At 40.0% G+C, this 22009-nt stretch overlaps 1 pseudogene; it reads right to left on the reverse strand.

The window, feature by feature from the left end:
- Positions 1-5734: 5734 nt before the first annotated feature.
- Positions 5735-20567, reverse strand: LOC102997224 (calmodulin-A-like; annotated as a pseudogene).
- Positions 20568-22009: the final 1442 nt, after the last annotated feature.

The raw sequence follows: 22009 nt of genomic DNA on the forward strand, positions 1-22009 counted from the left end.
TACTTTTTTCTACCGTGAATGGACAAGATGGCAGTAGGTGTAGCTGCCATCTTGTGACCATGAGGGAGCGGTCAAGAGAACCACAGAGACGTTGGCCCTGACACTGTTGAGCCACTGAACCAATGCTAGCAGACACCTATCTTCAGACTTCTCTTATGTGAGGGGAAAAATAAACCCCCTCTTTGTTTAAGGCACAGAAATGACAGATTCACTTTCAGCCCAAAGTATCCCTTACTGACAGCGCTCCTTTCTTTTATTTTCCTTTTTTTCCAGATAAAAGTAAACAAAGCAGCTATATTGAATAAATATAAAAACGTTTCCACAAAATATTAAAATAAGATTTTAAAATATGAAATTGCACAATAGGTGAAACAATTTTGAAAAAGAACAAAGTTGGAGAACTCACACTGCCTGACTTTAAGACTTATTCTAAAACTAAGTTTTTATAAAGTCTTTATAAATCAAGACAGTGTGTTATTGGAAAAATGGACCAATGGAACATGACACATAGTCCAGAAACGATCGAATTGTAAAATATTCATCACTGTGGAGCATTTCCATACAGAGGAAAAATCCAACAACCTAAATTACCTCCTCTGCCTAGAGCTTCAAGTCAGCTCAATTCCCAGTGACTAAGCCTGAGATAAATTGTGATTGTAATGAATATGATTAAAAGTAAAATCTTTTTTTTTCTTCCAAAGTTTTCTTTTTTTATAGTAAAGAAACTTTATTACCTTAATAACTTGTCATCATTTACCTGAAAAATAATAGCAGGAAATACAAGGAAGTAGCAGAAAAATACAGAAGTGGAAGACTTTTTCTAGTCCATCTTCACGACTATTTAAATCTTGAAGAGTAGTCAGAGAAATCCAAATGTAAATATGTGATATAAGCCCTATTTTCAAAAAGCTCACTTTTGTTTGTAGTACCTTTTTTTTAGGGGTGGAGAATGGTCTTTTATTTATTTTATTTTTTAAATATCTTTATTGGAGTATAATTGCTTTACAATGTTGTGTTAGTTTCTACTGTATAACAAAGTGAAGCAGCTATACATACACATATATCCCCATATCTCCTCCCTCTTGCATCTCCCTCCCACCCTCCCTATCCCACCCCTCTAGGTGGTCACAAAGCACTGAGCTGATCTCCCTGTGCTATGTGACTGCTTCCCACTAGCTATCTATTTTACATTTGGTAGTGTATATAAGTCAGTGCCACTCTCTCACTTCGTCCCAGCTTGCCCTTCCCACTCCCCATGTTCTCAAGTCCATTCTCTACATCTGCATCTTTATTCCTGTCCTGCCCCTAGGTTCTTCAGAACTTTTTTTTTTAAATTCCATATATATGTGTTAGCATACGGTATTTGTTTTTCTCTTTCAGACTTACTTCACTGTGTGTGACAGATTCTCGGTCCATCCACCTCACTACAAATAACGCAATTTCTTTCCTTTTTCTGGCTGAGTAGTATTCCATTGTATATATGTGCCACGCCTTTATCCATTCATCTGTCAATGGACACTTAGGTTGCTTCCATGTCTTGACTACTGTAAATACAGCTGCAATGAACATTGTGGTACATGACTTTTTTTGAATTATGGTTTTCTCAGAGTATATGCCCAGTAGGGGGATTGATGGGTCAAATGGTAGTTCTATTTTTAGTTTTTTAAGGAACTGCCATACTATTCTTCATAGTGGCTGTATCAATTTACATCCCACCAACAGTGCAAGAGGGTTCCCTTTCCTCTACACCCTCTCCAGCATTTATTGTTTGTAGATTTTTTGATGATGGCCATTCTGACTGGTGTGAGGTGATACCTTATTGTAGCTTTCATTTGCATTTCTATAATGATTAGTGATGTCGAGCATCCTTTCATGTGTTTCTTGGCAATCTGTATATCTTCTTTGGAGAAATGTCTGTTTAGGTCTTCTGCCCATTTTTGGATTGAGTTTTTTGTTTTTTTGATATTGAGCTGCATGAGCTGCTTGTATATTTTGGAAATTAATCCTTTGTCAGTTGCTTCATTAGCAAATATTTTCTCCCATTCTGAGGGTTGTCTTTTCGTCTTGTTTATGGTTTCCTTTACTGTGCAAAAGCTTTTAAGTTTCATTAGGTCCCATTTGTTAATTTTTGGGGTTTTTTCCATTTCTCTAGGAGGTGGGTCAAAAAGGATCTTGCTGTGATTTATGTCATAGAGTGTTCTGTCTATGTTTTCCTCTAAGAGTTTTATAGTGTCTGGCCTTACATTTAGGTCTTTAATTCATTTTGAGTTTATTTTTGTTCATGGTGTAAGGGAGTGTTCTAATTTCATTCTTTCACATGGAGCTGTCCAGTTTTCGCAGCACCACTTACTGAAGAGGCTGTCTTTTCTCCACTGTATATTCTTGCCTCCTTTATCAAAGACAAGGTGACCATATGTGGTCATATGCATGGGTTTATCTCTGGGCTTTCTATCCTGTCCCATTGATCTATATTTCTGTTTTTGTGCCAGTACCATACTGTCTCGATTACTGTAGCTTTGTAGTAGAGGCTGAAGTCAGGGAGCCTGATTCCTCCAGTTCCATTTTTCTTTCTCAAGATTGCTTTGGCTATTCGGGGTCTTTTGTGTTTCCATACAAATTGTGAATTTTTTTGTCCTACTTCTGTGAAAAATGCCTTAGTTTGATAGGGAATGCACTGAAGCTGTAGATTGCTTTGGGTGGTATAGTCATTTCACAATGTTGATTCTTCCAATCCAAGAACATGGTATATCTCTCCATCTGTTTGTATCATCTTTAATTTCTTTCATCAGTGTCTTATAGTTTTCTGCATACAGGTCTTTTGTCTCCTTAGGTAGCTTTATTCCTAGGTATTTTATTCATTTTGTTGCAATGGTAACTAGGTGTTTCCTTAATTTCTCTTTCAGATTTTTCATCATTAGTGTATAGGAATGCAAGAGATTTCTGTGCATTAATTTTGTATCCTGCTACTTTACCAAATTCATTGATTAGCTCTAGTAGTTTTCTGGTAGCATCTTTAGGATTCTCTATGTATAGTATCATGTCATCTGCAAACAGTGACAGCTTTACTTCTTTTCTGATTTGGATTCCTTTTATTTCTTTTTCTTCTCCGATTGCTGTGGCTAAAACTTCCAAAACTATCTTGAATAATAGTGGTGAGAGTGGGCAACCTTGTCTTGTTCCTGATCTTAGTGGAAATGGTTTCAGTTTTTCACTTTTGAGGTCCATGTTGGCTGTGAGTTTGTCATATATGGCATTTATTATGTTGAGGAAAGTTCCCTCTATGCCTACTTTCTGGAGGGTTTTTATCATAAATGTGTGTTGAATTTTGTCAAAAGCTTTTTCTGCATCTATTGAGATGATCATATGGTTTTTATCCTTCAGTTTTTTAATATGGTTTATCACATTGATTGATTTGCATATATTGAAGAATCCTTGCATTCCTGGGATAAACCCCACTTGATCACGGTGTATGATACTTTTAAAGTGGTGTTGGAGTCTGTTTCCTAGTATTATTTTTTTAATATCTTTATTTGAGTATAATTGCTTTACAATGGTGTGTTAGTTTCTGCTGTATAACAAAGTGACTCAGCTATATGTATACATATATCCCCATATCTCCTCCCTCTTGTGTCTCCCTCACACCCTCCCTATCCCACCCCTCTAGTTGGACACAAAGCACCAAGCTGATCTCCCTGTGCTATGCGGCTGCTTCTCAATGGCTATCTTATTTTGCATTTGGTAGTGTATATATGTCCATGCCACTGTCTCACTTCGTCCCATGCTTGCTAGTATTTGTTGAGGATTTTTGCATCTATGTTCATCAGTGATATTGGCCTGTAGTTTTCTTTCTTTGTGACATCTGTGTCTGGTTTTGATATCAGGGTGATGGTGGCCTCGTAGAATGAGTTTGGGACTGTTCCTCATTCTGCTATATTTTGGAAGTGTTTGAGAAGGGTAAGTGTTAGCTTTTCTCTAAATGTTTGATAGAATTCGCCTGTGAAGCCATCTGGTCCTGGGCTTTTGTTTGTTGCAAGATTTTTAATTACAGTTTCAATTTCAGTACTTGTGATTGGTCTGTTTATATTTTCTATTTCTTCCTGGCTCAGTCTCGGAAGGTTGTGCATTTCTAAGAATTTGTCCGTTTCTTCCAGGTTGTCCATTTTATTGGCATATAGTTGATCCTCTCATGATCCTTTGTATTTCTGCAGTGTCAGTTGTTACTTCTCCTTTTTCATTTCTAATCTATTGATTTGAGTCTTCTCCCTTTTTGTCTTGATGAGTCTGGCTAATGGTTTGTCAATACTGTTTATCTTCTCAAAGAACCAGCTTTTAGTTTTATTGATCTTTGCTATTGTGTCACTTATTTCTTTGTCATTTATTTCTGATCTGATCTTTATGATTTCTTTCCTTCTGTTAACTTTGGGGTTTTTTTGTGCTTCTTTCTCTAATTGCTTTAGTTGTAAGGTTTATTTGAGATTTTTCATGTTTCTTGAAGTAGGATTGTATTGCTATAAACTTCCCTCTTAGAACTGCTTTTGTTGCATCCCATAGGTTTTGGGTCATCGTGTTTTCATTGTCATTTGTTTCTAGGTATTTTTTGATTTCCTCTTTGATTTCTCCAGTGGTCTCTTGGTTATTTAGTAGTGTATTGTTTAGCCTGCATGTGTTTGTATCTTTTATAGTTTTTTCCCTGTAATCAATATCTAGTCTCATAGCATTGTGGTCAGAAAAGATACTTGATACAATTTCAATTTTCTTAAATTTAACAAGGCTTGATATGATCTATCCTGGAGAATGCTCCATAAGCACTTAAGAAGAAGGTGTATTCTGTTGTTTTTGGATGGAATGTCCTATAAATATCAATTAAGCCCGTCTTGTTTAATATGTCATTTAAAGCTTGTGTTTCCTTATTTATTTTCATTTTGCATGATCTTTCCATTGGTGAAAGTGGGGTGTTAAAGTCCCCTAGTATGATTGTGTTACTGTCGATTTCCCCTTTGATGGCTGTTAGTATTTGCCTTATGTATTGAGGTGCTCCTATGTTGGGTGCATAAATATTTGCAATTGTTATATCTTCTTCTTGGATTGATTCCTTGATCATTATGTAGTGTCCTTCTTTGTCTCTTGTTATAGTCTTTATTTTAAAGTCTATTTTGTCTGATATGAGAATTGTGACTCCAGCTCTCTCTTTTTTTTTTTTTTTTTAGTTAAGTAAGTTGTAATTTTTTATTGGAAAACAAATATACAACTTGGAGTGGATTTGAGGCAAATTGTGCCATAAGCAGATTTTCTTTAAGTGGCTAAAACAACAAGCAAGTAACAATAAAAGAAATTGTTTCTGGTACAGGACCCGCAGTACAAAAAGATAGTGTATGAGTGCCTGGATAAAACACCCATTTTGCAATAGTGCCACTTTTAAGTATATATTGTTGACTGTCCATAGTCCACACAGAGTTACAACTCCACACTTCAAACACCACATGCTGACAGTTCCTAAAGAAAACAACTTAAAAAGAAAGCATAACCCACATGTTCCCTCATTTGACCAACTCCTTCTAAGTTTAGAAGTGCAGAAGGGCTTAGATATATCCAGAGTAAGCCACATGCAGCATGGTACTTGATCAATTTTTCTAAAATAAGGTTTCAGGACAATGACAGTAAGATAAGAGAAGAAAACATGGAGGAATGAAGTCCTAATACATGCATATTTATTTTTTGAAAGTAGGGTGAAACCTTTTACAGATAAGTTACAAACAAAGAAAAGGCAAATAAACAATTTTGTACAAGAAATTTAACACACTCTGTACAATGTCTTCACTTTGTTGTCATCATTTGTACAAACTCTTTATAGTTTACTTGACCATCACCATCAATATCTGCTTCCCTGATCATTTCATCAATCTCTTCATCTGTTAACTTCTCTCCAAGGTTTGTCATCACATGGCAGAGCTCTGCTGCACTAATATAGACATTACCATCCTTATCAGACACACGGAATGCTTCCCTAATTTCTTCTTAACTGTCTGTGTCTTTCATTTTTCTTGCCATCATTGTCAGAAATTCCAGGAAGTCAATTGTGCTATTACCATCAGCATCCACTTCATTAAGCATGTCCTGTAACTCTGCTTCTGTAAGATTCTACCCATGAGACCTCATTACAGTTCCCAATTCCTTTGTTGCTATAGTTCCATAACCATCCTTGTCAAATAGTGAAAAAGCTTCTTTGAATTCTGCAATCTGCTCTTCAGTCAGTCAGCTATGCTGCAAGGGCTACCAGTCTCCAGGACGCGACTACACAAACACTCAGCTCACTCGCTCCACTTGGACTCCAGCTTTCTTTTGATTTCCATTTGCATGGAATATCTTTTTCCATCCCCTCACTTTCAGTCTGTTATGTGTCCCTAGGTCTGAATTGGGTCTCTTGTACACAGCATATATATGGGTCTTGTTTTTATATCCGTTCAGCAAGTCTATGTCTTTTGGTTGGAGCATTTAATCCATTTACATTTAAGGTAATTATCAATATGTAGGTCCCATTACCATTTTCTAAATTGTTTTGGATTTGTTATTGTTGGTCTTTTCCTTCTCTTGTGTTTCCTGCCTAGAGAATTTCCTTTAGCATTTGTTGTAAAGCTGGTTTGGTGGTGCTGAATTCTCTTACTTTTTGCTTGTCTGTAAGGGTTTTAATTTCTCTGTTGAATCTGAATGAGATCCTTGCTGGGTAGAGTAATCTTGGTTGTAGGTCTTTCGCTTTCATCACTTTAAATATGTCCTGGTACTGCCTTCTGGCTTGCAGAGTTTCTGCTGAAAGATAATCTCTTAACCTTATCGGGATTCCCTTGTATGTTAATTGTTGTTTTTCCCTTGCTGCTTTTAATATTTGTTTTTTGTATTTAATTTTTGAGAGTTTGATTAATATGTGTCTTGGCGTGTTTCTCCTTGGATTTATCCTGTATGGGACTCTCTGTGCTTCCTGGACTTGATTGACTATTTCCTTTCCCATATTAGGGAAGTTTTCAACTATAATCTCTTCAGATATTTTCTCAGTCCCTTTCTTTTTCTCTTCTTGTGGGACCCCTATAATTCAAATGTTGGTGCATTTAATGTTGCCCCAGAGGTCTCTGAGACTGTCCTCAATTCTTTTCGTTCTTTTTTCTTTATTCTGCTCTGCGGTAGTTATTTCCACTATTTTATCTTCCAGGTGAGTTATCCGTTTTTCTTTCTCAGTTATTCTGCTATTGATTCCTTCTAGAGAATTTTTAATTTCATTTATTGTGTTGTTCATTGTTTGTTTGCTCTTTAGTTCTTCTAGGTCCTTGTTAAACGTTGCCTGTATTTTCTCCATTCTATTTCCAATATTTTGGATCATTTTCACTATCATTACTCTGAATTCTTTTTCAGGTAGACTGCCTATTTCCTCCTCATTTGTTTGATCTGGTGGGTTTTTACTTTGCTCCTTCATCTGCTGTGTATTTCTCTGTCTTCTCATTCTGCTTAACTTACTGTGTTTGGGGTCTCCTTTTCACAGGCTGCAGGTTCATTGTTCCTGTTGTTTTTGGTGTCTGCCTCCAGTGGGTAAGGTTGGTTCAGTGGGTTGTTTAGGCTTCGTGGTGGAGGAGACTGGTGCCTGTGTTCTGGTGGGTGAGGCTTGATATTGTCTTTCTGGTGGGCAGGACCATGTCCGGTGGTGTGATTTGGGGTCTCTGTGAACTTATTATGATTTTAGGCAGCCTCTCTGCTAATGGGTGGGGTTGTGTTCCTGTCTTGCTAGTTGTTTGGCATAGGGTGTCCAACACTGGAGCTTGCTGGTCATTGAGTGGAGCTGGGTCTTAGCGTTGAGACAGAGATCTCTGGGAGAGCTCTTTTTTTTTAAAAACATCTTTATTGAAGTATAATTGCCTTACAATGGTGTGTTAGCTTCTGCTTTATAAAAAAGTGAATCAGTTATACACATACAATATGTTCCCATATCTCTCCCCTCTTGCACCTCCCTCCCTCCCACCCTCCCCATCCCACCCCTCTAGGTGGTCACAAAGCATCGAGCTGATCTCTGGGAGAGCTCTTGCCGACTGATATTATGTGGGACCAGGAGGTCTCTGGTGGTCCAGCGTCCTGATCTTGGCTCTCCCATCTCAGAGGCTCAGGCCTGACACCTGACTGGAGCAGCAAGACCCTTCAGCCACACAGTTGATTTTGGAGGCCGAGAAATACCTCTGCAAGTGGAGGTCCAGGAAAGCTGGTGGTGTAGTTCCAGTCCAAGACCCAAGTCAGAAGGCCTGGAGAAACATGCCACAAGCACTTCCAGGGCAAAGAGGCGGGTCTGTAGTATCTTTTGTTTTCCTTTGTGCTCTGTCTAATTTCATTTGCTCATAGGTTGCTGTGGGCAGAGGCCTTGCACCGATGCTTCAGACCAGAATTCCTAGTGAGAAATGGTTCTTCCCCAAAGCTTTTTAAAATTTAATTTTAAATTTACATTCGGTGTGATTCTCCATTTTTGGTGTACAGTTGTGTGAGTTTAAAAAATTTGTAATATATCCTTTGTTACAGATGTTTTTAGTTGAAATATAGTTGACGTATAATATTGTGTAGTTTCAGGTGTACAGCAAAGTGATTCAGTTATATATATATATATATATATATATATATATTACATTATTTTCCATTATTGCATATTAGAAGATATCAAATATTTTTTCCTGTGTTATACAGTAAATCCTTGTTGCTCATCTATTTTATGTATAGTAGTTTGTGTCTGTTTATCCCATACTCCTAATTTAGCCCTCCCTCTTTCTTTTCTTCTTTTTTCTTCTATTTTTATATAGCAGGTTCTTATTAGTTATCCATTTTATACATATTAGTGTATATATGTCAATCCCAATCTCCCAATTCATCCCACCACCACCACCACCACCCCCTCTACTTTCCCCCTTGGTGTCCATACATTTGTTCTCTACATCTGTGTCTCTATTTCTGCCTTGCAAACTGGCTCATCTGTACCATTTTTCTAGATTCCACATATATGTGTTAATATACGATATTCGTTTTTCTCTTTCTGACTTACTTCACTTTGTATGACTGTCTCTAGGTCCATCTATGTCTCTACAGATGATCCAGTTTTGTTCCTTTTTCTGGCTGAGTAATATTGCATTGTATATATGTGCCACATCTTTTTTATCCATTGATCTGTCGATGGACATTTTGGTTGCTTCCATGTCCTGTCTATTGTAAATAGTGCTGCATGAATATTGGGGTGCATGTGTCTTTTTGAATTATGGTTTTCTCTGGGTATATGCCCAGTAGTGGAATTGCTGGATCATATGGTAGTTCTATTTTTAGTTTTTTAAGGAACCTCCATACTGTTCTCCATAGTGGCTGTATAATTTACATTCCCACCAACAGTTCAGGAGGGTTCGCTTTTCTCCACACCCTTTCCAGCATTTGCTGTTTGTAGATTAAGAGTAAACTCTGCACTAGCCTTTTCTTGGCTAGGCTACACGTCTCCAATTTGAGGTTTTCTTGCTATCCCCCTCTGATCTCCCTGGAGTTTTTGAAAAACTCCTTAGCCCCTCAGGCGAGCCAGTCCTGGCACTGTCCAGTCTCAGCACCAGCTATACCACCTCTAGTCTGGAGCAGGTGCCAGGATGGTTCTTTCTCATGCTCCCACCCCCCTTTTCCTGCCTTTACTAATTTTCTCCCCAGACACATCATCCATCCCCCTCCATCAGGGTGTCTTTGGCTCTGTTTCCTTCTTTTTCATTCCTTCCCCTAGACCGTGATACAGATCATGTCATCCCCTTGATTAACCCTCCAACAAATTCTGCTTTCATGGGGTGCATTCCTTCAACACATCAGAGACCTCAGGCATCATTGGTCATTGGTCATCCATCAGGAGTGCTCCACCCATATCTTGGCATAACCAACCCTGTCTGGACATTAAGGTCTCCCACCACATATTTTCTTCTTAAGCAGGTCTTCCTGACCACTCTACCTCCCCACTCTGCATCACTTCACCTATTCAAAATTTTTTCTTCAAAGCTTTATTAGTCTCTGATTATCTTATTCATTATTTTGTTTTCTTTATTATTTGCCATCTCCCCTCACCTAAGTCTCCATGAGAGCAAGGGCCTTATCTATTAAAAGATGACATTTGTCTTTGGTTTCTAAGAAAATGAATTAACCTTCAGAGAAAGGTTCAGGTAGTGTGTCCCTGTTTCCTCAGAACAGTCCAGGTTATTTCCATGTCATTATTAATAGCACTCCCTTTCATTCTCAAAAGTGTGCCAGTGGGATGGTGAGAATACCTTTCTCTGGTCTCTTGTCATTGGTGCTAAGCACTAAGAATTATCTTTTTGTGGTTTTTTTTTATTTTATTGAAGTACAGTTGCTTTACAATGTTAGTTTCAGGTGGACAGCAAAGTGATTCAAATTCATATATGTATATATAAATATATATATATTCTTTTCCCTTATAGGTTATTACAAAATATTGAGTATAGTTCCCTGTGCTATACAGTAGGTCCTTGTTGCTTATCTATTTTATGTATAACAGTGTGCTTATGTTAATCCCAAACTCCTAATTTTTCCCTCCCCCCCTTTCCCCTTTAGTAACCATAAGTTTGTTATGTCTGTGAGTCTATTTCTGTTTTGTATATAAGTTCATTTGTATCTTTTTTTTTTCTTAGATTCCACATGTAAGTGATACCATATGATATTTGTTTTTCTCTGTCTGGCTTACTTCACTTAGTATGATAATCTCTATGTCCATTCATGTTGCTGAAAATGGCATTATTTCATTCTTTTTTATGGCAGAGTAATATTCCACTGTATAAATATACTACATCTTTTTTATCTATTCATCTGTCGATGGACATTTAGGTTGTTTCCATGTCTTGGCTATTGTAAATAGTGCTGCAGTGAACATTGGGGTGCATCTATCTTTTTGGATATATGCCCAGGAGTGGGATTGCTTGGTCATATGGTAGCTTTATTTTTAGTTTTTTAAAGAACCTTCATACTGTTCTCCATAGTGGCTGCACCAATTTACATTCCCACCAACAGTGCAGGAGGGTTTCCTTTCTCCACACCCTCCCCAGCATTTCCTGTTTGTAGAATTTTTGATGATGGCCATTCTGACCTGTGTGAGGAATTATCTTTTTGTGATCAGCGCTCTTTGTAACCAAACTTCCCTGACACAAGGAAGGCCTCAGCCTCAATGTAAATTTGATTTGAAGCAGGGAATGGATGTGGGGTAAACATACAAACTGTAAATGTCAGCTCTCTCAGTTGACATAAAATTATTTCTCTGCTATAAAAGTACATTTGACTATTTTTAATAATTTCAGAGTATCCTGGCATATGGATGCCTGCTAATTTATCTAACTAATCCCTTATTAATGAATGTTTCAATTCTTTTCAGTTTTTTCTTTGTTAACAATGTTCTGGAGGGTAGAGAAGATGGCGGAAGAGTAAGACGCGGAGATCACATTCCTTCCCACAGATACAGTAGAAATACACCTACACGTGGAACTGATCCTACAGAACACCCACTGAACGCTGGCAGAAAACGTCCGACCTCCAAAAAGGCAAGAAACTCCCCCCGTACTTGGGTAGGGCAAAAGAAAAAAGAAATAACAGAGACAAAAGAATAGGGACGGCACCTGCACCAGTGGGAGGGAGCCGTGAAGGAGGAAAGGTTTCCACGCACTAGGAGCCCCTTCGCGGGCGGAGACTGCGGGGGGCGGAGGGGGGAAGCTTCAGAGCCACGGAGGAGAGCGCAGCCACAGAGGTGCGGAGGGCAAAGCGGAGAGGTTCCCGCACAGAGGCTCGGCGCCGAGCAGCACTCACCAGCCCGAGAGGCTTGTCTGCATAGCCGCTGGGGCGGGCGGGGCTGGGAGCTGAGGCTCGGGCTTCAGTCGGATCGCAGGGAGAGGACTGGGGCTGGCAGCGTGAACACAGCCTGAAGGGGTTAGCGCACCACAGCTAGCCGGGAGGGAGTCCGGGGAAAAAGTCTGCAGCTGCCGAAGAGGCAAGAGACTTTTTCTTGCCTCTTTGTTTCGCGGCGGGCAAGGAGAGGGGATTCAGAGCGCCGCCTAAACGAACTCCAGAGAAGGGCGCAAGCCACGGCGATCAGTGCGGACCCCAGAGACGGGCGTGAGACGCTGGGGCTGCTGCTGCCGCCTCCAAAAAGCCTGTGTGTGAGCACAGGTCACTCTCCACACCTCCCCTCCCGGGAGCCTGTGCAGCCCGCCACTGCCAGGGTCCCGGGACCCGCGGACAACATCCCCGGGAGAACGCACTGCGCGCCTCGAGCTGGTGCAACGTCACGCCGGCCTCGGCCGCCGCAGGCTCGCCCCGCCTCCTCCGTACCGCTCCCTCCCCGCGGCCTGGGTGAGCCAGAGCCCCCGAAGCAGCTGCTCCTTTAACCCCGTCCTGTCTGGGCGGGGAACAGACGCCCTCAGGCGACCTACACGCAGAGGCGGGTCCAAATCCAAAGCTGAACCCCAGGAGCTGTGCGAACAGGGAAGAGAAGGGGAAATCTCTCCCAGCAGCCTCAGAAGCAGCGGATTAAAACTCCACAAACAACTGGATGTGCCTGCATCTGTTGAATACCTGAATAGACAACGAATCATCCCAAATTCAGGAGGGGGACTTCGGGAGCAGGAGATATTAATTTTTCCCCTTTTCCTTTTTTTTGTGAGTGTATATGTATATGCTTCTGGGTGAGATTTTGTCTGTATAGCTTTGCTTTACAATAGCTTTATTTTACTTCACTATATTATAGCCTCTTTCTTTCTTTCTTTCTATTTTTTCTCCCTTTTACTCTGAGCCGTGTGGACGAAAGGCTCTTGGTGCTCCAGCCAGGCATCAGGGCCGTGCCTCTGAGGTGGGAGAGCCAACTTCAGAACACTGGTCCACAAGAGACCTCCCAGCTCCACGTAATACCAAACGGCAAAAATCTCCCAGAGATCTCCATCTCAATATCAAGACCCAGCTTCACTCAACGACCAGCAAGCTACAGTGCTGGACATCCTATGCCAAACAACTAGCTAGACAGGAACACAACCCCATCCATTGGCAGAGAGGCTGCCTAAAATCATAATAAGGCCACAGACACCACAAAATACACCACCAGACGTGGACGTGCCCACCAGAAAGACAAGATCTAGCCTCATCCACCAGAACTCAGGCACTAGTTCCCTCCACCAGGAAGCCTACACAACCCACTGAACCAACCTTAGCCGCTGGGGACAGATACCAAAAACAACGGGAACTACGAACCTGCAGCCTGTGAAAAGGAGACCCCAAACACAGTAAGATAGGCAAAATGAGACGACAGAAAAACACACAGCAGATGAAGGAGCAGGGTCAAAACACACCGGACTTAACAAATGAAGAGGAAATAGGTAGTCTACCTGAAAAAGAATTCAGAATAATGATAGTAAGGATGATCCAAAATCTTGGAAATAGAATAGACAAAATGCAAGAAACATTTAACAAGGATGTAAAAGAACTAAAGAGGAACCAAGCAATGATGAAAAACACAATAAATGAAATTAAAAATACTCTAGATGGGATCAATAGTAGAATAACTGAGGCAGAAGAAAGGATAAGTGACCTGGAAGATAAAATGGTGGAAATAACTACTACAGAGCAGGATAAAGAAAAAAGAATGAAAAGAACTGAGGACAGTCTCAGGGACCTTTGGGACAACAGTAAACGTGCCAACATTCGAATTATAGGGGTACCAGAAGAAGAAGAGAAAAAGAAAGGGACTGAGAAAATTTTTGAAGAGATTATAGTTGAAAACTTCCCTAATATGGGAAAGGAAATAGTTAATCAAGTCCTGGAAGCACAGAGAGTCCCATACAGGATAAACCCAAGGAGGAACACGCCAAGACACATATTTATCAAACTGTCAAAAATTAAATATAAGGAAAACATATTAAAGGCAGCAAGGGAAAAAAAACAAATAACACACAAGGGAATCCCCATAAGGTTAACATCTGATCTCTCAGCAGAAACTCTGCAAGCCAGAAGGGAGTGGCAGGATATACTTAAAGTCATGAAGGAGAAAAACCTACAACCAAGATTACTCTACCCAGCAAGGATCTCATTCAGATTCGATGGAGAAATTAAAACCTTTACAGACAAGCAAAAGCTGAGAGAGTTCAGCACCACCAAACCAGCTTTACAACAAATGCTAAAGGAAATTCTCTAGGCAAGAAACACAAGAGAAGGAAAACACCTACAATAACAAACCCAATACATTTAAGAAAATGGGAATAGGAACATACATATCGATAATTACCTTGAATGTAAATGGATTAAATGCTCCCACCAAAAGACACAGGCTGGCTGAATGGATACAAAAACAAGACCCATACATATGCTGTCTACAAGAGACCCACTTCAGCCCTAGGGACACATACACACTGAAAGTGAGGGGATGGAAAAAGATATTCCATGCAAATGGAAATCAAAAGAAAGCTGGAGTAGCAATTCTCATATCAGACAAAATAGACTTTAAAATAAAGACTATTACAAGAGACAAAGAAGGACACTATATAATGATCAAGGGATCGATCCAAGAGGAAGGTATAACAATTGTAAATATTTATGCACCCAACATAGGAGCACCTCAATACATAAGGCAAATACTAACAGCCATGAAAGGGGAAATTGACAGCAACACAATCATAGTAGGGGACTTTAACACCCCACTTTCACCAATGGACAGATCATCCAAAATGAAAATAAATAAGGAAACACAAGCTTTAAATGATACATTAAACAATATGGACTTAATTGATATTTATAGGACATTCCACCCAAAAACAACAGAATACACATTTTTCTCAAGTGCTCATGGAACATTCTCCAGGATAGATCATATCTTGGGTCACAAATCAAGCCTTGGTAAATTTAAGAAAATTGAAATCGTATCAAGTATCTTTTCCGACCACAACGCTATGAGACTAGATATCAATTACAGGAAAAGATCTGTAAAAAATACAAACACATGGAGGCTACACAATACATTACTTAATAACGAAGTGATTACTGAAGAAATCAAAGGGGAAATCAAAAAATACCTAGAAACAAATGACAATGGAGACACGACGACCCAAAACCTATGGGACACAGCAAAAGCAGTGCTAAGAGGGAAGTTTATAGCAATACAAGCCTACCTCAAGAAACAGGAAACATCTCGAATAAACAACCTAACCTTGCACCTAAAGCAATTAGAGAAAGAAGAACAAAAAAACCCCAAAGCCAGCAGAAGGAAAGAAATTATAAAGATCAGGTCAGAAATAAATGAAAAAGAAATGAAGGAAACAATAGCAAAAATCAATGAAACTAAAAGCTGGTTCTTTGAGAAGATAAACAAAATTGATAAACCATTAGCCAGACTCATCAAGAGAAAAAGGGAGAAGACTCAGATCAATAGAATTAGAAATGAAAAAGGAGAAGTAACCACTGACACTGCAGAAATACAAAAGATCATGAGAGATTACTACAAGCAACTATATGCCAATAAAATGGACAACCTGGAAGAAATGGACAGATTCTTAGAAATGCACAAACTGCCGAGACTGAACCAGGAAGAAATAGAAAATATGAACAGACCAATCACAAGCACTGAAATTGAAACTGTGATTAAAAACCTTCCAACAAACAAAAGCCCAGGACCAGATGGCTTCACAGGTGAATTCTATCAAACATTTAGAGAAGAGCTAACACCTATCCTTCTCAAACTCTTCCAAAATATTGCAGAGGGAGGAACACTCCCCAACTCATTCTACGAGGCCACCATCACCCTGATACCAAAACCAGATAAAGATGTCACAAAGAAAGAAAACTACAGGCCAATATCACTGATGAATATAGATGCAAAAATCCTCAACAAAATACTAGCAAACAGAATCCAACAGCACATTAAAAGGATCATACACCATGATCAAGCGGGGTTTATCCCAGGAATGCAAGGATTCTTCAATATACGCAAATCAATCAATGTGATACACCATATTAACAAATTGAAGGAGAAAAACCATATGATCATCTCAATAGATGCAGAGAAAGCTTTGGACAAAATTCAACACCCATTTATGATAAAAGCCCTGCAGAAAGTAGGCATAGAGGGAACTTTCCTCAACATAATAAAGGCCATATATGACCAACCCACAGCCAACATTGTCCTCAATGGTGAAAAACTGAAACCATTTCCACTAAGATCAGGAACAAGACAAGGTTGCCCACTCTCACCACTATTATTCAACATAGTTCTGGAAGTCCTAGCCACAGCAATCAGAGAAGACAAAGAAATAAAAGGAATCCAAATCGGAAAAGAAGAAGTAAAGCTGTCACTATTTGCAGATGACATGATACTATACATAGAGAATCCTAAAGATGCTACCAGAAAACTCCTAGAGCTAATCAATGAATTTGGTAAAGTAGCAGGATACAAAATTAATGCAAAGAAATCTCTTGCATTTCTATACACTAATGACGAAAAATCTGAAAGTGAAATTAAGAAAACACTCCCATTTACCATTGCAACAAAAAGAATAAAATATCTAGGAATAAACCTACCTAAGGAGACAAAAGACCTGTATGCAGAAAATTATAAGACACTGATGAAAGAAATTAAAGATGATACAAATAGATGGAGAGATATACCATGTTCCTGGATTGGAAGAATCAACATTGTGAAAATGTCTCTACTACCCCAAGCAATCTACAGATTCAATGCAATCCCTATCAAACTACCACTGGCATTTTTCACAGAACTAGAACAAAAAATTTCACAATTTGTATGGAAACACAAAAGACCCCGAATAGCCAAAGCAATCTTGAGAACGAAAAATGGAGCTGGGGGAATCAGGCTCCCTGACTTCAGACTATATTACAAAGCTTCAGTAATCAAGACAGTTTGGTATTGGCACAAAAACAGAAATATAGATCAATGGAACAGGATAGAAAGCCCAGAGATAAACCCACACACATATGGTCAACTTATCTTTGATAAAGGAGGCAAGCATATACAGTGGAGAAAAGACAGCCTCTTCAATAAGTGGTGCTGGGAAAATTGGACAGGAACATGTAAAAGTATGAAATTAGAACACTCCCTGACACCATGCACAAAAATAAACTTAAAATGGATTAAAGACCTAAATGTAAGGGCAGACACTATCAAACTCTTAGAGGAAAACATAGGCAGAACACTCTATGACATACATCACAGCAAGATTCTTTTTGACCCAGCTCCCAGAGAAATGGAAATAAGAACACAAATAAACAAATGGGACCTAATGAAACTTAAAAGCTTTTGCACAGCAAAGGAAACCATAAACAAGACCAAAAGAGAACCCTCAGAATGGGAGAAAATATTTGCAAATGAAGCAACTGACAAAGGATTAATCTCCAAGATTTACAAGCAGCTCATGCAGCTCAATAACAAAAAAACGAACAACCCAATCCAAAAATGGGCAGAAGATCTAAATAGACATTTCTCCAAAGAAGATATACAGATGGCCTACAGACACATGAAAGAATGCTCAACATCATTAATCATTAGAGAAATGCAAATCAAAACTACAATGAGATATCATCTCACACCGGTCAGAATGGCCATCATCAAAAAATCTAGAAACAATAAATGCTGGAGAGGGTGTGGAGGAAAGGGAACACTCTTGCACTGTTGGTGGGAATGTAAATTGATACAGCCACTATGGAGAACAGTATGGAGGTTCCTTAAAAAACTACAAATAGAACTACCATACGACCCAGCAATCCCACTACTGGGCATATACCCTGAGAAAACCATAGGTCAAAAAGAGTCATGTACCAAAATGTTCATTGCAGCTCTATTTACAATAGCCAGGACATGGAAGCAACCTAAATGTCCATCGACAGATGAATGGATAAAGAAGATGTGGCACATATATACAATGGAATATTACTCAGCCATAAAAAGAAATGAAATGGAGGTATTTGTAATGAGGTGGATGGAGTTAGAGTCTGTCATACAGAGTGAAGTAAGTCAGAAAGAGAAAAACAAATACAGTATGCCAACACATATATATGGAATCTAAGGGAAAAAAAAAAAAAAAGGCCATGAAGAACCTAGTGGCAAGACGGGAATAAAGACACAGACCTACTAGAGAATGGACTTGAGGATATGGGGGGGGGGGGTGAGATGTGACAGGGTAAGAGAGTGTCATGGACATATATACACTACCAAATGTAAAATAGATAGCTAGTGGGAAGCAGCCGCATAGCACAGGGAGATCAGCTCGGTGCTTTGTTACCACCTAGAGGGGTGGGATGGGGAGGGTGGGAGGGAGGGAGATGCAAGAGGGAAGAGAAATGGGAACATATTGTATATGTATAACAGATTCACTTTGTTATAAAGCAGATGCTAACACACTATTGTAAGGCAATTATACTTCAATAAAGATGTTTGAAGAAAAAAAAAAAACAATGTTGTGACAATGAACATTCATATATATTTGTTTTTGTATACTGGTGAAAAATTTCATCAGGTTAAATTTCTACATGTGAAATTGCTGGATCAAGAGGTCCGCACGTTTACAAAGCTGATGGTTATTGTCCAAGGCCATTTGAAACAGTAAATTAATATAATGATCACCTTCCACTAAAGCAAGCATGTGTTTCAGTTTCCATTTGGGGGTAATACACTTATATTTTACACATACATACAAATCTGCCCTCTATCAGGAAAAATTTTTAGATATTCAAACTATATAATTATCTTTTGCATTCCCAGCTTTCACTTTAATGATCTCTAATGCATGCATATGGAGTGAATTCATGGATCGTTAGCAGTGATACGCCTTTTGTGTTTATTTTAGACTATGTAATGGTCACAGATGGATACCTAATTTACCCGTTTCTCCCTTTTTTTACACAAGAGTCCCAATGTCTACAAACTTAAGGGTATAGTTATATGCTAAACCCTGAAATAAAGTCAGTCTTTGTGACTTTAGTGTGGGTACACTAAAACCACATCATATTAGAGCTGTAAGGGATCTTATAGTTCTGTAACTGGAGTGCCCCAATTCATAGTTTGGGATGCAAATAAGGCACCACTCAGGTGGGGGCCCAAAGTTGAATGTGGGAGCTCTCGCATGCCCAGTGAACAGGAAACACAGCGACCTTTGCTGAGAGTCCCTTCCTCTAATAGGCCAGGGCTGTCCTGGTCATTTCTGTTTCAACTTCTGGAGTCCCAACTGAGACTGGAGACTCTGCCGTTCCACAGAGGTTGGTGGCTCTAGGAGAAGCTGCTAGTGTAGGTTGCTTGGGCCACTGCTCTTCTTTAAGCGGCCAAAGAGAAGGTCCCAGCCCTCAGGAGTAAGTTCAGCCAGTGGTGGGCTTCAGGCAAACTTGGCTTGGACTCCCATCATTATAGCTCCTCACTCACATGGCCACTTCCCCAGGACTCAAACCTGCTCCCTGATCCTGGGTTGGGTCTGGTCCCAGCGTGCACTACACTTTTGAACTCCTAAGTCAGTACAGAAGCTGGGCTGGTGGTCCTATCTTTTCTCCTTGGTGGTGAGTTTACCTAGGGTTCTCGTGGCCCTTCTCTGACTCTAGGAATAGCTCAGGGCAATCCCCAGTTCACCCTGACTAGTTTTAATTTTTGAGAAAAAGTGTAAGCATCTTGATCCCCTCCTACCCTCATCCCCTAGGAGTGTCTTGGGCTCCAAATACAAATTTGGTTACTCCCTGACAGTGGTTTTCATTCTCCACATATCAGTATTTTTTTTCTCTCTCTCTCAGATATTAAATTCCATTTTACCCATCTGTCCTACTGGAGATCACTTAAGTCTAGTCCCCTCATTTTAAAAGTGAGGAAATTGAGGCACAGAGAGAAGAGAAGTTACTTACCCATGTCACACACCTGGTCACGATAGACCAGAGACAAGAATTCTTGCCTTCTAAATCATAATTCAGAGCTCTGCTGTTTCCACTAAGATGTTTCTGTTTTGTGGGTTTTCTCAGATGAATTTTGAAATGCTAGCCATTTTCTTTCTACATTCTTGGCCACATTCCAAGCTGCCCAGCTGAAAAATGGTCAGACATGCTGGGTACGTTTTTATTTACCTAGTAGTGATTTCCAGAGTCAAAACCAAACCGCTCATTAAAATCAGCTGCTGTTTCAGAAAACTCACATCATTGTCCCCCTTCATTAGGACGGAATAATCAAGAGCTATCCCTGAGCACATTCATTGTCCTAGAATGTGCTTTGATGCTTCTCTGTGACCCAATGAATCTAGAAAAATCTTTATGCTGCAGCCCAGCATTTGGTGCATGTTTCCCTTTCCATAGCTCCTCTTGACTCTCCTTTGGGTCAAATAGTTTCAAGGAGTTTCTGATTCTGTTTCATCCTAAACATTTGTCACTTGATGGACAGCTGAAGGAAGCAACTGGAAAGTGGTTTGGAGAGGTAATAAATCCGTGTGCAAAGCAACTTCAAGTTTTGGTTGTTGACCCCGAGGGCTGGATTCCTTACCTGTGGCATGGAGTCCTGGGCGTTCACCCATTCCTCAGGCTGACTGCTGGCTTTGGTTGGGACGTGCAGACAGGTTATGGGTGGGGGAAGGGAAGGGTAGGAGTGTTCACATTTAGAGGTCCTTCTCCTCAGGAATTCTATTTCACAAAGCCGAGAGTTTTGCTGAGTATTGGCAGAATACGTGGAGTTGACCTGCCTAACATTGGGTCAGACTGCCAGGCAGCATTAGTCAGAACACCATTCTACAAAGACGGCCTCCAGAACTTTCTGAAAAACACCTTTGAAAGAATCATGTTTCCATCTTGATTTATCTTTATGCGTCAAAATGCAGTGAAGACTTAACTGTCTGTCTGCGACCATAAGTTTTACTAAAATGTCACAGTTCCACTCTGTCATCCACGTTGGCTCATATCTCTAGGAGAGAAGTTCTCAGCCCTGGTAGCACATTGAATCAGCTGGTGGACTTTTAGAAATTTCCAATGCCCTGGTCACTACTCAGAGGAATTAAATCAGACCCTCTTGGGGTGGGACCTAGGTATCAGTACTTTTAAAAACCCTCTGGTGATTCTGCTGTGTAGTTTAGGTTGAGAACCACTGCCTAAAAATTGCTCCCTGCAGGCAATAATTTGCCTAAAGTCCAAACTCTAAGCTTTGTGAAGGCAGAAACTGGCCTGTTTACTCTCACTCATCCCCGACACCTCTAATACCTCCTGGCCCATAGTTGGTACTTAATAAATATTTACTAATTGAATGAATACATGTTTATTTTGAACTTCATAAAGATGTATATAAAGAAATGCTCTTCCTTTTGCCTGGGATAATGTTATGCATCTGTAGTCATGGCACTAGATCAGGGTTAGAGGCTTCTAGTTACCCTGAATTCTTAAATTACAGGATCCTGGAAGGTTTGTGGCCCTCAAGGAGAGGCCTGGCTGGCCAGAGCTGTGGGGACTTTTAGGGGGGATCAGCACAGTGGCTATTTACCAACTGGAATGAAAGCATTTTGCTATTTTAACCATAGGTCTTTCTGTACTCATGTATAAGCAGGCCACAGTGGTTTGGGCTTTTCCTTCTACTGTTGCCAGAGATTTCTAGTCTCAAAGGCTATGTATGATCTGGTGTTGTCCTCTCTCTGACTTCACTTTCTATCATTCCCCAGTCCCTCTCCCTGCACTCCAACCACACCGGCCTTCTCTGTGTTTCTTGAACACTGTCAAGCTCCTTCTTGCCTCAGTGTCTTTGCGCTTGTTGTTAGTCTGCTGGACCATTCACCTGATGGAGGCATGCAAAGTCATGGTGCAAAGGGCTTGGATACAAAGAGAGGCATGACAGCAATCAGTTTTGCAAGAAACCTACCATGTGGCCCCTTTAGGTCAACACTCAGTCTCTCAGATAAAATGCTCAGCACCTCAGTTTTCTTCTCTCTCTCTCTCTCTCTCAGTGTGTGCTCAAAAACATTTTTGTTGCCTGCTA

Source organism: Balaenoptera acutorostrata, chromosome 4 (assembly GCF_949987535.1).
Source record: "Balaenoptera acutorostrata chromosome 4, mBalAcu1.1, whole genome shotgun sequence".
Lineage (NCBI taxonomy): Eukaryota > Metazoa > Chordata > Mammalia > Artiodactyla > Balaenopteridae > Balaenoptera > Balaenoptera acutorostrata.